This window comes from Alligator mississippiensis, chromosome 10 (genome assembly GCF_030867095.1).
Source record: "Alligator mississippiensis isolate rAllMis1 chromosome 10, rAllMis1, whole genome shotgun sequence".
NCBI classification, from domain to species: domain Eukaryota; kingdom Metazoa; phylum Chordata; order Crocodylia; family Alligatoridae; genus Alligator; species Alligator mississippiensis.
The window spans coordinates 15,773,639-15,789,327 of NC_081833.1; the positions used below are offsets into that span (position 1 = coordinate 15,773,639).

At 45.6% G+C, this 15,689-nt stretch overlaps 1 long non-coding RNA gene across 1 annotated transcript; it reads left to right on the forward strand.

Annotated features, from left to right (window-relative positions):
* Positions 1 to 560: 560 nt before the first annotated feature.
* On the forward strand, positions 561 to 11,965 carry LOC109286087 (uncharacterized). Its single transcript, XR_002094011.2, has 4 exons — positions 561 to 685; positions 1,024 to 1,113; positions 6,925 to 6,983; positions 8,401 to 11,965. It is a non-coding gene; the product is annotated as an uncharacterized LOC109286087 (long non-coding RNA).
* The last annotated feature ends 3,724 nt before the right edge of the window (positions 11,966 to 15,689 follow it).

Consider the following 15,689-nt stretch of genomic DNA (forward strand, 5'->3'; position numbering starts at 1 on the left):
GGCTTTCTCTCTCAATTTTAGTCAGTGGAGTTGACTGTAGCAGCTGCAGAAGGAAATACAGCAGCCTTTTTCAAATGTCGCCAGTTCTTTCTTGGCAATCTCACTGCCTAAAGCTGCATTTCTAAAGACTGCAGTAGGCAGGCTGGGAGGATCCCCCGACCTACAATGGTGATTGAATAGGATGCTTTCCCCAGCCATGAAGGACTCCAACATCCTTCTCTTTTTCTTGCTGAATAGCTGGCTTCAGCGCATACATGAAAGGTGAAGAACACCATCTGACAAACAAACAGCAAGTCCAGCCCAAGGTCTAAGCAATATTTCCTGGCAGAGCCAGGTGCAACTGTGTTTTGTCAGGTCAGCAAAACAAAACCCCTTTAACGTACTAGGAAAGAAAAAAGTAGGAGTGCAATAGCTCCTCCTCCACTGAGCCCCCAAGGCGTCAGACACTAAAATACAACTGTGATTCTCCTCCCCTCTGACCTCGCCCCATTCTGCAGGTCTGTGGTTTTATGAATAGTTCAGCTCTGAGCCACTGAAAACCCAGAACACTGAAAACCCTGCTGATTTTACAGAAAGCAGCACTCTGGTCTCACTCTCAAGCTGGTGAGATGGGGAGCAGCAGGCCGGCTCAGAGAGTGACCTCCCTCGGTTTGCTACCCCCTAACACGGTCTTTCCTTGGATAAGGTGCCAACCTTTAGCTTCATGAAATCACTCTGCAAGTGTGCAAAGATGTGCGACTTCCCCAGTGCTTGCACTTGCGTACCAAGGGGGTGGAGTACTGGTATTTAGATGAGGTTGGCACTATATGCTTACTTTACACCAAGGGTAGGGAGATAAATTAGCCAGGCTGATGCAAGTAGATGGCTGTGCTTACTTAACTAAGCAAGGTAGTTTAAAGCAAACTCTGGCCTTTCTACAGTAGGATGCAGCTACTGCATTAGGGACATACCCTCATTTAGAAAGGAAATGGCTTAGAAACATGCTCATTGAAAGCTGAGAATCCCCTTTGCATTTATTTCCAGGCATCTGAGGACCACAGGCTTCACAAGCCAGCTCCAGCTCCTAAGTGGTGGGACTGCAGGCAAGCACTAGAGACCTGGCAATGACTTCAGGTAAGTAAGCAGTTCCCACCTACCTGTCCAGTAGCCAGTTCAGACAAGAAAGACTTAAAAAGAAGACTGAAAACTCAATGGCTTTACTAACTCCATTGCTCTTCCCAAGTATCATGGCCAATGATACTGTCTGTGATAAATCATGCCTATTCCAAGTGGGGATGAGTCATTCTTCTGGCAGCCAATGATTGGCTGCTCCATTGGCAGGAAGCTGACCTCACCCCCAAAAAAGCCTTAAAACCAGCAGGTCCTATGCCCCTCTTTGCATAGCAATGAGTTTCTGGACTGGGTGCAAGTGTGGCACTTTTGGGGGTTTTTTGGACTTTGGTCCTTTCCTTTGTATCTTTTTTCTGTGCTCATTGCTCAGCCTCTGACCTTTGGCTTTGTCCTGAGCCTGGATTGACTTGTGGCTTTATGATTGTGGCTCTTGCCTTGTTCCTGTCTGTTACTCTAGTGCCATGGCCCTGGTCTGTTCAATACCAGGTCCTTGGTATTTAAGCCTCACTTTAACCACTGGCTCTGGGCCTTGTACATGACCCTTTCTTTATTTCTGGCTCTAGATCAGGTTCTGGACTCTAGGCCGAACTACTTATGTCCTGATCATGGTACTTCCCAGGAGAGAAGCCCTCTCAGATGGGGGTAGCTATGACTGCCTCTTCTCAGAACAGTTGATTCCTGCAATGGACTTGGTGGCTAGATATTATGAGTGCTCTGTTCATCCTGCCCCAATAAGTGCTAGTTAAATGTGGGCTCTCTGTTTCTGGGCTATTTGTAATTGTGTGTCTTTAACTAGTGCCTTCCAACATCAAGCTTCAGGCTAGAAGCTGCCTGTTTCTGGGGTTCAGGAAGAAAGTTCCTCTGTATGTAGTATTACAGGACTTACAAGTGCATTGGGTACCTTTTCATCCTCCTCTGAAGCATCAGTTCCTGATGTCTCTTCCAGGCCAGATACTAGGCTAGAATAGCCAATTCCCTCCTTCACTATGACAGATAATACACCCTATTCTGTCAGTTGTGTTTCTGCCCTATGGCTGTTACAGGCATGATGCCTTAGCGCTGCAGAGAAACATGCTAAATGCACCTGGGAGGAGCTAGTGCTCATCAGCACAAACAGGCAGCAGCACTATTCACTGTTGAATATCTTAAATACTTTTTCCTAACATGCTGGATTGTTTCACAAAGTTTACGATCCATTTGCTATGACTAGAACTGAGCACTATCTGTATTGTGGCAGAAAGAACAACCCCAGGACAAGCGTCCCATCCTATCGGGCACTGGATGTGCATCACCAAGGGGCCCTACCCTGCTGAGTACATGCTGTTTAGTAACTCTCCGCTCTCGTTCCATTCTACTTCATCTTGTTGCATCAGGGGAGCTCTGTTCTTGATTGTGTGCCACCCTTTGTAACTTAAGGGGATAAAAATACTAGTCCAAAGGACTAGGTCTATTGCATCCAGAGGCCAGGAAGGAAGCATTGATGCTTTACACCCCACCCTACTGCACCTGTTCATTTCAAGGCTATGTCCAGCTGAGAAACCAGTACACCTTCCTTATGATGTGAGTTTGCTGTTGTGTTGCAATAACAACTACACCGTTAAAACAAATGAGCTGAAAGCTCCAGCACAGGTAGCTTCTGGCTTATGGAGCAAGCTATAGCTGGTAGAAAAACATCCAGGCTGATTTTGATAGGAGTAAAAAAGACGTGTGGGTTTTTTAAAACAGTTTCTTATATTTATGCCTGTAAATGAAGCCTTGCTGCGCCCTCTGAGGCCAGAAACAATTTTGCAGACGGGGAAACTGAGGCAAGGAGCAGTAAGCTGACTTGCCCTGGATCAGGCAGGCAGCTAGTAGCAGAGCCAAGAACAAAAGCTTGCTTTTAGTTAATAAGCCTCATTTGCTGGGCAACAGACCATACTCTCTTCATCTTAATGGGAGAATGAGAGGGATGGGCTGACTGAGAAAATTGGTGCAGGAAAATGTGTTTTTTAGAAGAGGAGCAGATTGGAGGTGGGGGGATTAATGGGGTTTAATAGGTCAGTTGTGGAGGGGAATTGTCGACTGCAAATATCCTCATGTTCTGTCAAATAACTCCTGAACAAACCATGTGCAGCTCTTGCTGACTGACCACAAAGCTGGTGCTCTGCAGAGGCAGCACCTGTATGCCAGCTGCTGCATGAATGAGGTCCTTTTCCTCACAATAAAGTATCCCTGGGGAAGCTACCCCACAGCCCCACACGCGCTGCCCCACACTAGGCAAGGCTCTGGGGTCCCAGTGGGAAGGGCACAGAACTTGTGGCAACATGCCTGTTTTGGGGGGGCACGAGCCAGGCGTATTGATGAATGCTGGCAATCCCCTGCCCCCTGGGCTGGAGTTAGAGTGAGACGTGCTGAGCACCTGCTGGATCAGCCTTGCCCCATAAGGGTATTTCCATGTTGCAGCTTGGGACCAGCGCTGGGTTCTTTGGATCCTGGAGTCTGCCGTCAGTGCCCAGCACAAGCCCTGCTTTGTCTGTGACCAGTGCTCCTGGAGCCAGGCCTGGTGTCTGGCAAGATGCTCTTCCAACCCTGCCAGAGGCTCTGGAGCTATAGAAACCTGAGCGCTTTGGGGGAGGGGGTTAGATTGGCTTAACATGGTTAAGTGGGCAGCACTGCTTGCCATTTTAGCCTTAATACAGGGCACGTCAGGATCCATCTGGTCCAAAGAAAACAATCGCTGAGATTCCTGTCAATCCCCAGGTCTAATTGCTGTGGCACGGCTTAGCTGGGGAATCCTCCAAAACCCAAAGCAATGCGCCCAGGGATAGACACGAGCGCAAAGCCAGGGAGACAATGAGAACTGGGAGAGCTGCTGCGGCAGACTGCATTAGTGCCGGCCAGCAATTGTGCCAGACCACCTTAAATGGACACTGTGCCCATCTGCTGTCCCTCCCTTCCCCCCATCCCAGCACCCTCTCCCTCCGGGTTGTAAACCATCCTGCAGTATTTAAAGTAGCATTGTTCACCTCCGCTCTAACCCCCTGGCCCACTGGAGTGGCTGGTATTCTGTCTGCGCTGTTTGTTATTCCTGAAGACAGGCACATTGCAGAACATACTAATAAAAATTTCATAAAAGAGGTCTCCAAAGAGGGAGGGTGGGGGAGTGGGAGAATTTGTAAAGCTCTCCCCTCCCAACGTCATTCATCAGTTAGCAGGGACTGCAGCAGGCTTAAAAAAAATGCCTCTGTGCTGCAAACGGAATAGCTCTGCTGCTGAATGGGCTTGGGCAGTGCTAGGTAATGGGGCAAAGAAGATCTATATCATTGTGTAATTCCAGCATGAATAAACACAGGAGCACACTCCTTGCAAATCCCTGTAAGTAAAGCAAAAGGAGAAAGGGACGATTTCCTGTACAAAGCATGCCAGGAAAACCTTTCAGGGTTACTGATATTTGCTCCGTAGTCGTTCGCTGCTTGGTATGTACCTGTGCTGCACAAAGATGAGGCAGATGAGAGGGGGGAATCATACTGAGATTAGGTATTTGTTTTTGGAGGCTTCACCTGCTTTTATTAGAAGTAATAGTGGATTGTTGGTCCTGTAAACTGAACTCTCCTATGTGTCCGTAGATTGTGTACCGAACACCACAGGTAACACTAGCAGCGTCTTCTAACCATTAACTGCTGCTTTGACCCAAAGCAGCATCTGGAAATCATCTCTGGAAATGCGAGGTTGGTTGAATTGTACTTGTCCCATGGTGCATTAGCTGTGACTGTAAATAAAGAGCACAAGTGCTGGTTCTCATAGTGGGTTTCCTGGTACGGAGCAAGTCCAAGACCTTCCAAATTCATTTCTTGGAAGGTGTCACCACAACCAATACTACATGACTCATTTATCCTCAATTCCTTGCATTTGGGGATATTGAATTCTGGACCGAGCCAGGGTGCTCCTTGGCCAGGGATGGGTTCAATACAGTCTCAGTGGAGCTGATCTGTTCCTTGTGTTAACTCTATAAGGGACTTAAAGTGAGCTGAACAACATTACTTGTGGAGCCCTGGGCAAAGCTGTCAGCCTGACACCATCTGCAGTGATTCCCTTGCTCTCCCTAGGCTGCTGTTTTGTCTTAAAGCTAAGCCAATTTAGGCCTGATCTGAACTTGGATGCTCAGGCTCCGGGGAACTCCAGGCTGCCGAAGTAAGCGCTCTTAGTGATTTCTTTGGCAATGCTGTATTTTTTGGAATCCATACTGAAATAATAATTCAGACTGGTTCTGGGGAATGCTTTGCTTCGGAGCACAAGTAGCACTGTCTTTCTATGCTGGGATTCTATGCTGGGATTTTCAATAGATGAATGCCTGAGAAAATCCCTGTCTGTGCTCCAAAGCTACTTAGGTATTTTGGAAAATCTCATTCCATCTTTCAGCAGGGCCTTAAAAGTGGAGACTGGGGCCACTTGTGGGTTTTTTTGCAAGAATGGCTGGCCACACTCCATTTTTAGCATTCTGCTGTCAATCTTAAATTCCCCTCCTCCTCTTATAATTTTAACTGGATGTGGTTTTCTTCTTGACTTCCTGTCTAAGGTGTTTCTGTCTACTGTTCAGCAGCAGCTGTGCTCCACTCTAGAAGTGGCTGTATTTCAGTGGTCACATTATGCACATTTATTTTATCTATATCTCTGCCCTTGGGGTGGAAAGCAAGCACAACATAAATGTATGCCATTATAGCTGCATACAACCAGAGGAGCAGTAAACAAGCAAACAAAAAGAAAGCCCAAACAGTCATGCATTTTCCTATCCTGTTTTGTTTTCAAAGTCAAAAGACATAGAGTATTTATCTAATTGTAAATAAATGACCTACTAAAGCTGCGGTCTTTGTTAAAACGTGCATTAGGAAATTATTCAAATGCAGGTTAAAGCCCTCTGAGGAAGTAACAGCCCATTTGGAATTGTTATGGCACAGCATTTAGTTACACATTAAGGATCTTTATTATAACACATATTTAGAGATGTTGTGATCTATCCTGTAAATCCATATTAAGGAAATATAAGCAGCTGCGTTCCAGTGGTTGCCCTTAAATACTTGCCAGTTTTGCACAGATAGAGGTTTCCCCAGTATTTAGACCACTGCTTGCAGGGTAGGGACACATTATTGAATTAGCAGGAGGGGCACAACTATCCTGCTGGAAATGAAAGCTAAACTGCAGCAGCTTCCCCTAGAATGAAGTTGCCTCCAATCCAGTTTAGCTTTCACTTGCTGTGGGGTAACTGCAGGTGCACAAGCAGTAACTACATATCAGCTGTTCTGGGGCAAATTCTTGACACTTTTAACTCACTTAATTTAGATTGCTTGTCCATACCTGGAGTCACTCTTGTAGGAAATACCCAAAAAGAGTAGCATCTCTCAGTAGGACAATAGGTAGCTAGGGCAAGAGGTAGATTTAAGGGATCTGATTGTATCAGCCTCCTAAAGGCTAAGATGCATATGGGACACTGGATGGATCTTCTAGTGATGTTGCTGCCCCCATGCCTCAAACACATATGGACTCGGGCATTCTGAATGCACCCATCATCAGGTGCCTTGGACAGTATTAACAGATAAAGGATGTGCTGGATCTCATGGGAAAGGTAATTTTACTTAGATTTCCACTCAGGTCTCATACCTGATCTATGACCCCACTTTAACGAGTATTCATGGTTTTTCCAGGCAATTCTTACACAAACAAAAAGGCAAAAAGTTTGCTGTTTTTCTGTACACTTGCTAGAAGTCTATTAATGCATAAGGATAATCTCATAAAAAAATTATTTTCTAGAATATAACTTATTTGCACTGTATATTCCAGGGCCAGTCACCAGACCAGCATCGTCAGGAATGCATTGATGTAATCACACACACACACAGGTTTGTTGCAATTGTCTTCGTTGGCTGTCCTGTATATTTTATCCATTTTGAAGGTTCTTAACAGTTCAGGAGACATGTTTTATGCGTCTCCTGAACTGTCTGAATTAAACACCACTGTTAAATGGGCCAGAAAATTCTTCCCAAAAAATCTCTGGATCATGGTAGTGAGAGCTACTGGCTAGTGGCCATAACTAAGCTGCGCAATCAGCTGACAGGTCTGTTCTGGGAAGGCCTGGAACTCGTCCTTTCCACAGAAACACAAGTATCCAAGCCCTAAACTTCCAGACGGAGTGTGCCAGTTTTTGGAGCCTGCTTAGTAGCATCACATAGTTATTAAATATTATTACGGTACCTCCATTTTACTGAGAGAGGAGACACAGTTGCCATCATTGTCAGTGCTGGGACTTGAAGTCTTATTTCCTGGTAGACACTGTTTTAGTATGTATCCAGTCATGTCAATTTGTGCACACATGCCAGTAGTTTGTGCGTACACGGTGCCATATCTGTTTCTCTAGGTAGAAGGGCAGTATATGTATGTGCTTCCCTGTCGGTGCCTATGTCTGCATGGTAGTGTCATGGCACTAGGTGTATGTCTACTTGTGTTGCTTCAGCTGGGTGGCTTGTTTTCACATGCATCGATGGTGGTGCCTGTGCATGCATGCTCATATGTGCATGCTTGGGCAGCACTCTGACAGCCTTGTAACCATATGAGAGTGAACTATCTGCCATTATTCTGTCTTTCCTTGCTCTCTGGAGCTGAGCCCTGCACCTCCTTGCCATCAACAAGGCCAGATCTGGAGTGTAAAAATTTGGCACTGACATCACATCTAGTATTTTAATTGTTATCACTTGACCCGTTTGGTCTGTGCTTGTTCCAGGCAGCCTTTTTTTTTTTTATTAACATCTCAGTGCCACTGTGTGACAGAACTGGAGTGTGTCCTAATTTAATTTTAATTAGTGCCGACTTTTGCTTTCCTCACTAATGAAACAGTGCTCATTATGGAGTGTAATTGAAGACCCCTAGAGGGGAGGGGTGCCGAGAGACTTCATTGTGTTGGTACCCGGCATCCTGCCCAATAAAATTCCCCTCTGAACGAGAGCAGTTTTATCATTAATTCATACTGCAGGGGGCTAACTGGCTGCCAGTCATGGAGCTCAGACTGTTCTTCAGAAGAGCTCAAAGCCTGTTTGTTTTCTCCAAAGAAACTAGTCCAATTTCGAATGACTAAAACACTCACATTATAAATCTGTCACTCTTGTTGCTTAAGAGCATCTTGGAGCATGGCCTGTCCTGCAAGTAAGTCTGATTCATAGAAGTCAAGGGTAATCATGAACTATTTTATGATTTTAACTGAGCTTGAAGGAGATGAGTATCAGACATGGTTAATTTCTTTTCTTTTTTTTTTTTTTTTTACAGAAGAACCACGTTCCGCTTTCAGCCACTCTCTGATGACCTGGGGAGCTGCACAAAGGAGCAAATGAACTCACCCCAGCTGGCAGCCCACTATTTAACAGGACACATTTGTAGGCAAATTACTGGCAGTAGTGATTTTCAGAGCTGTGCAGGAGGTGTAGAGGCCTGAATCCTCCAGGCAGGGCCAAAAGTCTCAGCCACTGGGTTCCACGTGAATGCAGCTCCCATGACTGGGGGCGCAGTCGTGTCAGGGGCCAGCGGGCACACCACCTTAGCACTTCCAGGAATGCCTTCTCTCAAAAGTTCTCTCCCTGATGAGTACGAGACAGAAAGCGGGCAAAAATGCTGCTGGGATTAGCTTTGGCTGTGTAATATCTGAGCGGGTGGTGGAGGTTTTGGCTCACAGATTTTAAGAGAGCTATGCAATTTTGTGACCTTTCAGTCCTTAGGGCTTTTCAGTAGCTCAATACCCTGTTGATGCATTGACTCTGAGTCCTATGTGGGCTTACCAACTGTGTTAGCTGCTATGGCTCTTTTACAGCAGCAGTTCAGGTGAGTCCGTATCCTGGTCTGCGACTCAGAGGTTCTGAGTGCAGTTCCCAGTTCTAGCACATGCTTCCTGTGTGACTTGGAGCAAACTGCTTCTGTCTAGATCCTCTGCCACCAAATAGGTGTCTAAGTGGCACATAAAGCATGTAAGCAAGTGTGATCCTATTCCACCCTGGTCAACTCTGAGAAACCACGAATGCACCTGCTTTTGTAAATGCCTTCGTCTTGGCCTTCAGACTATATCACAAAAATTGGTGAGGAAAGGATGACCCACCCACCTTTTGTATTAGAGGCTTTTCAGGGACGCGAGCAAGATGGAAGAGGTTTGCACATAGATGTGCCAAATTATTGAAAAGTAGGCTGCAGGGGGCCTCAGGAGGCCCTTGAGTCCAGCCCTGCTCAAGGCAGGATCATCCCTGTCCAAACCATCCTTGGAAAGTGTTTGTCTAAACTATTCTTAAAAGTGTATTAACAGTGCTCTTGCACAACTACCAGCTGCAATGCCTGAGAATAGAAAAAACACCTTAAGTTGCCACAGGTAAAGCAGGGGAGTGAGGGCACTGTCAATCTCCTGCCTCTGTAAGAATGTGAAACAGTTTGTTAAAATATATAAGTAACACTTAGCTGCCTAATAGGAAGAATAGGGTATGGCCCTAAATGTCTCTCTGCCTCAGTTCTTCATCTGCACAATGGGGAATGAAGTAAGTATTTTCTCCCATACTTTTCTTGTTGTGCCATAAAGACTGGATGCTCTTATTCCAAGTTATGAGTGCCTTGACAGTGGATCATACTGAACAGGAGTGGAGCGCTCATTTTAGAGTTGGAGAGCGTCTGCCCATGGACTTACTCCAAAATAATCACTGGGCATGTCTACACGTGCCATTAAGGTGTAGCAATAAAGTGCAGAGTTTATTGCTTCGCAGTTTATTACTCCACAGTATTGCTCCTGGGAAGCTCCTGGGCACGCTCTTTACATGTGTACCCAGACCACAGGACATTGAACTGGGTCAGAGCAGCCCCAGCTGACAGGGGGCCCCGGATGTCAGCCTGCCAGCCCAGGGCTGCTCTGACCAGGCTCAATGTGTGGCAAAGGGGCTGGCTGGAGCATGAGGTTGCTCCCATACAGGGCTAGCTGAGAGGCAGCCCCAGCACTGAAGCATCCTCATGCCCCAGCCAGCTGAGTCAGTGTCTACTATGTACAAAAAAACTCCACAGCTGGATAGGACTTGTATTTACAAGTCCTGTCCTGCTGCAGAGTTTATTAGTTTCCTGTGCCCTAGTAGGGGTGCACGTCTGGACGCTGAGATGTTTACTGCACAGTTAATTAGTCAACTGCACAGTAAATGTCTCATGTAGATGCACCCACTTAGCTTTAAATTCACACCTTCCTTTAATCCAAATGAATTTTTGAGTGTAGACAAATCCTTAGTAGATATACAGTATCTAGCAAAATGGGACCCTGACCTCAACTGACACGTGCAGGAACTGCTTTAATACCACTTAGTAAGATAAGCAGAATGCTGGCTTGCAGTGCCAGTGAGACACCTCTGTTTAGAATCGGGGAAGTCTGTAACATCTGTGTTTGGAAGGAGTACATCCATTGATCAAGGGTTCATTGATCTATGCCTTGGTAAGGTTGCAGATCAGGGTTTATTTTGGTTGATGACTGATTTCTACACCAGAAATTCCAGTGTGGGGCTTGGTGCGTACATGGAGTTTTAACCTGGGAATAAGTGGAGGACACAAATAGAATCATCAAATCATAGAAAATTAGGATTGGAAGCAACCTCAGGAGGTCATCTAGGTCCAACCCCCTGCTCAAAGCAGGACCATCCCCAATTAGATCATTCCAGCCAGGGTTTTGTCAAGCTGAGCCTTCAAAACTTGCAAGGATGGAGATTCTACTACCTCTCTAGGCAACCCGTTCCAGTGCTTCACCATCCTCCTAGTGAGAAAGTTTTTCCTGATATCCAACCTAAACTTCCCTTGGTGCAACTTGAGACCATTGCTTCTTGTTCTATCATCTGCCACCACTGAGAAGAGTGGTGAAAGACCACTCTTGCAAACCAGTTCACCACTTGCCCTTGTTGCCCTTATTGATTTCACAAGCAGCAGTGAGGTGTATACCCCATTGCCCAATGGGAATGTGGGTTTTTTGCATTTCATGGCCATAAACAACATCACCTCTTGTGCCCAAAGTAGATACGTGGAGAGAAAGAGCCTTGCCATGGATTTGCATTGTCTTTCTTGTGATTTTGATGCTTGATCCCAGACTTGCTTTTGTTTGCAAGGTCTGATGGCACTGAACTCAATGTCAAAAATATCTACTTCAGAGTCAGATCTTATGACACTTGTCACAGGCAAGTTTTCCCAATACAGTTCCTCAAGCCAAACTGCAGTATTCCCTGCTGCTCCATTCATAAACTACAACTGCCAACAGGGCTGACTTGTTTCCAAGTCTGTGATGTTCTGGTTACATGGACAAACACTTGCTGGGAAAACGTACCATCACTCTGAACCCATTTATATTCTTTCCTTGGCTCTCTAGCTATGAGAAACAGAACTTGCTTAAAAATCCAGGATTCATAGATACAGTAAAGTCATATCCATACCATATCGGAATCACTGCAGCAAAGCAGGGTATGCCTATTCTGAGCATAACAAACCCAAAAGGGATGTAATGGAGCCGCCCTTAGTGCAGGACTGGACATGAGCTGATGAACAAGCCTGAAAAGAGAGCTTATTGGTGTGTATCCAGTACCATGCTAATGGTGGCTACAATACAGAATGCATCCCTTGCCCTTAAAGAGATGGACTGGGTGTGTGCCATGCTTCACTCCCTAACATAGCCCCATAAACACACCTTAAGTGTCACACTGATTTTTTGTTAATGCCCCAAGAAGACACTGGGTAACACAGAAAGGGAAGAGAGGAGTGTCCGTGGGCTGCCGTTTGTTCCCATGATTCCATCTCCACCGTTGTTCGGAAGCTGCAACAGCAACAGTACTATGCCTTGTAACCTGTCTGCGTCTGTATTTGCATGTCCAGCATGTGGTTGACTTTGGTGATGAAAAAAGTTCGGGGAGGCTCAGTAAGGGAGCTTTGCCCCACTGACTCTCTCAGTACCGATCACCAGCAAAATATCATTAGTGAAACTCAGTCCCTTTAATAATGAAGTGCCTGATAGACACAGGAGCAGCACTTCTGCTATTAATCTTGTCCTGACGCTGTTACATTAGGGGACGTAAACTATCTTTTCTCTTTACTCATTATGGAAACTGCACAATTCACATCCTCCCAGGAGTGCTCCAATTAGCCCAGCCTGCAGCACGCTCAGCTCAACTGGCTGCATTATACTGCACTAGGAAAGCAAACCTCATACCAGAGGCGTGCACAGAAACAGCCCGAGGTGGCATATCACTGCTGACATTTACGAAACATGCTCCAGAGCTGCTGGTTTTGGTCTCATCAGCATTTCCTGGACACGAGTAGGAAGAGTGACTTCAACCGTAGACTACTGTTAATCACTCAGGGGTACACACAACTCTCGATCTGTAGCAAAACTGGACCACTGGGAGATACCCAAGATACTCATGGAGTACACTTGGCCCTAACAATGCTGCTTTTGTCTGTCGGCCTGGATTCTGTGTCTCGTATGTTGTGTTACCACAAAGAAGGATGTGCTCCTCATGGTCTGTGTGGCACCATGTGTAGGGTACATGCTTTCACCTGAGGGGAGAGCTTGGATTCAGCCTCCCCTGCCTGAGACCACAATGGGGACAGAGAAGAAACGTGCAGTTCACCTTTTGGGGCTGTCTTGAGCTCTTATTTAAAACTCTACCAGCTCCATGTGACACGTGAGTGATGGTCATTCCCACTTGGGATGATTTTTTTTATTTCAATCAAAAACAAATGATTTTTGTTCAGTTTCCCATACATGGCGAGTAGGAAGAATTTCTGGCTCTTCCAGCTAAATTCATCAGCAACACATGAATTATGTTTGACAGAAAGACTAAATCCTTCCCTATCAGAAGATGAAGCCAGTGGTTCATCCTCTGGAAAAACTCTAATTATTATTCTCTCTCTTTCTCTCTCTCCCTCAACTGCCCACTACCCCGGGCTGAGCTGCTCTTGGCCATTACTACCCTGCCAGCATTTTTTGTTTATTGGGTCTGCAGAATTTGAGATCTGAGATTTCAAAATTGAAAGCTTTTAGCTCTAATGTTTTGGGGAAAAAAAAGGCTAATGTGAACCAATACAGAGCTCTCTGTTACTGAGCCCACAGTCAGAGCCAATACCTCTGTGGGGAACAAATTCCTCCCATTCCTGTCAATGGGATGTTAATTATGGAGCCTAACGACAGCTGTCTCAATGCCAAGATAATTAAGAATTTCACTGGTGAACATTTTAGCTGAAAAAAAATCTACCTATTCTAGAACTATGGGCACTTCACACTGCCACTTCGTACGACACAGCACATAATAAGTTGTCAACCTTAAGCATTATCATATTTTGTATGTGCTCCATAGCAAGAGTACAAAAATAAGAATTTGTTGTTGCCCTGCATCTAGTGAGTGCTTTTAAGTGTCCAACTTGACAGGGCATTTAGTATATAGGACATGCTGCTTTCACTCAATTTTGGGCAATCTAGATGTGAGGTCTTTGAGCCAGATATAGAGCAAGATGCAGAGATAAAAAGATATATCTTGCTAGATATGCTTTTCTAGGCTCTAGGCGCTCTCCTTCTAAATGAAATGTGAACTACTCATACGTGCATTAGCAAAACGGCACATCCACGATGCCTGGAACGAACCATTATGGAGGTGACATTGGGCAGAGGTTATGGACAGTTTGGAGCAGCCAACTGATGTGCAAGTCCATTATTGTTATCAGCAATGCATTCAAATGACCTACTTCTTAACACTGTTACAATGGAACAACAAAAAAAAAAGGAATTGAGCTCCAGTAAACTGCCTGCATGCAATTCTCTCTGTATCTAGAGAGAGAGAATAATAACCCACAGAGCTATATAGCGGGCTAATCTTCTTTAAGTATTACTAGATTTTCCATGTTGAGCTATCAAAGAAAGGTACAGCACAAGGAGGCCAAGAGGGATCTCTCTAATCTTCTGAGCCACGGTGCTCATTTCCAGGATTGAGCCACTAGTGTCACTGTGCAAGCTGGTGCTGTAAATTGCAATTGCCTCAACTGAGCTCCCTGCTCTTACCTTGTCCTCCAGGCTCCAGTGTGGACGTTGAGCTGACTTACACAACATCAGATCCGATCAGATATGCAATGCATGCAGCTTACAGCTATTATACAATTCCCCCACCCATCCCCTGTGCACTGTGTCTTTAAATGTCTAAGAACGCCAACTTTCTGCCAAGAGAGCAGACATTTTATTCTCCTTGTCATTGCAGCTTGCTGCAGAAGATTCACACGCAGGGCTGGTTTCCCCCCTTATTTCTCTTTGTGTTCCCTAGTCCAGAAGTTTTCGTTATAGAAATGATGCTGAAAGCAGAAAGTAGCTCTTACCATAAAGAAACGCACCAAAACAGAGGCATCTCCTTCAGCATATCTGGAAACAGCATCCACGATATGAGTCTCAAATTTGAAGGGAATTCATCTTTAAAAAACTCACAGCTTCTGGGTGCCCTTAGAAGTAAAAAAATAGGAGTAAATATTAAGCTACGACAATCGAGTTGTCATGACAAATATGCTTCAAATGCACTACAAGAATAGCACATTGAAAAACAGACTGAAAATGCAAGCACAACTCTATGGCATACATGAGGGATAGGCTTAAATCCCAACGTGACTTGACCAAAAAACCCATTGGCTTCACGGGAGTCAGGATTTCATCCAAGATCTCACTTTCCCAGCATTTGACAGGGACCAGGTCCAGTGATCCGGTAACCATCGGGCTGGTAAACACAAGGTTTGATCCAACCTCAAATCTCAGATGCACACACCAACTGCTGCAGCTTCCTTAGCCTGACGAAGGGTTTTTGAACCCGAAAGCTTGCTTAATAACTATTCTCCAACTATTTAGGTTGGTCTAATAAAAGATATCAAATTCACCCAAGGAACCTTGTCAACGCTGTTTGAAGGAACTCACAATCCTATGTATTGTTCAGATCAGGGCACACAGGGTAGATGGATAATCTGAATCTAAGTCTTAGTAAGGAAGAGGCCTTGGGGGTCTCATCCATACAGTTGTAAGGGATTGTCCCTACTACTGCAGCAGTGGGTCTGCTGCTGTGCTTCAGAGCTGAAAGTTCACCAGTGAGGTTGCTCTAGGCTCACCCCCGCTGCCTACTCTTGAACCCTGTTTTGGGGGACTTGAGAATGAGCAGTGGGGCCCACTCCAGAGCAACCTCACTGACAAAACTTATGTCTCTGGATTGTGTTGCTGGACCCATGTGTGCAGGGCATGGTATAGAAGGGGCATGCCCAACCCTGTCCTCCCCAGGACTGGCCGCTGATGCTGCCCTAAGTCACTGAAACATGTATGTTGGGACCCTCAAAAGAACATGAGGCAGACAGGACCTGAATGCCAGTAGATTCCCAAAGGAGATGGGTGCCCAGTTCCCAGAGGCATCTTTGAAAATCCCAAGCTAAGAACTCAAGCAGGGGGCAAGGACATGGAGTTCATGGTGTCTAATGCAGCTGATGGGTGTTTGGATGAATTTACTCTAAAGGTGGCCCCTCTGACACCTATCTGCAAACCAAGAGGAGTCCCA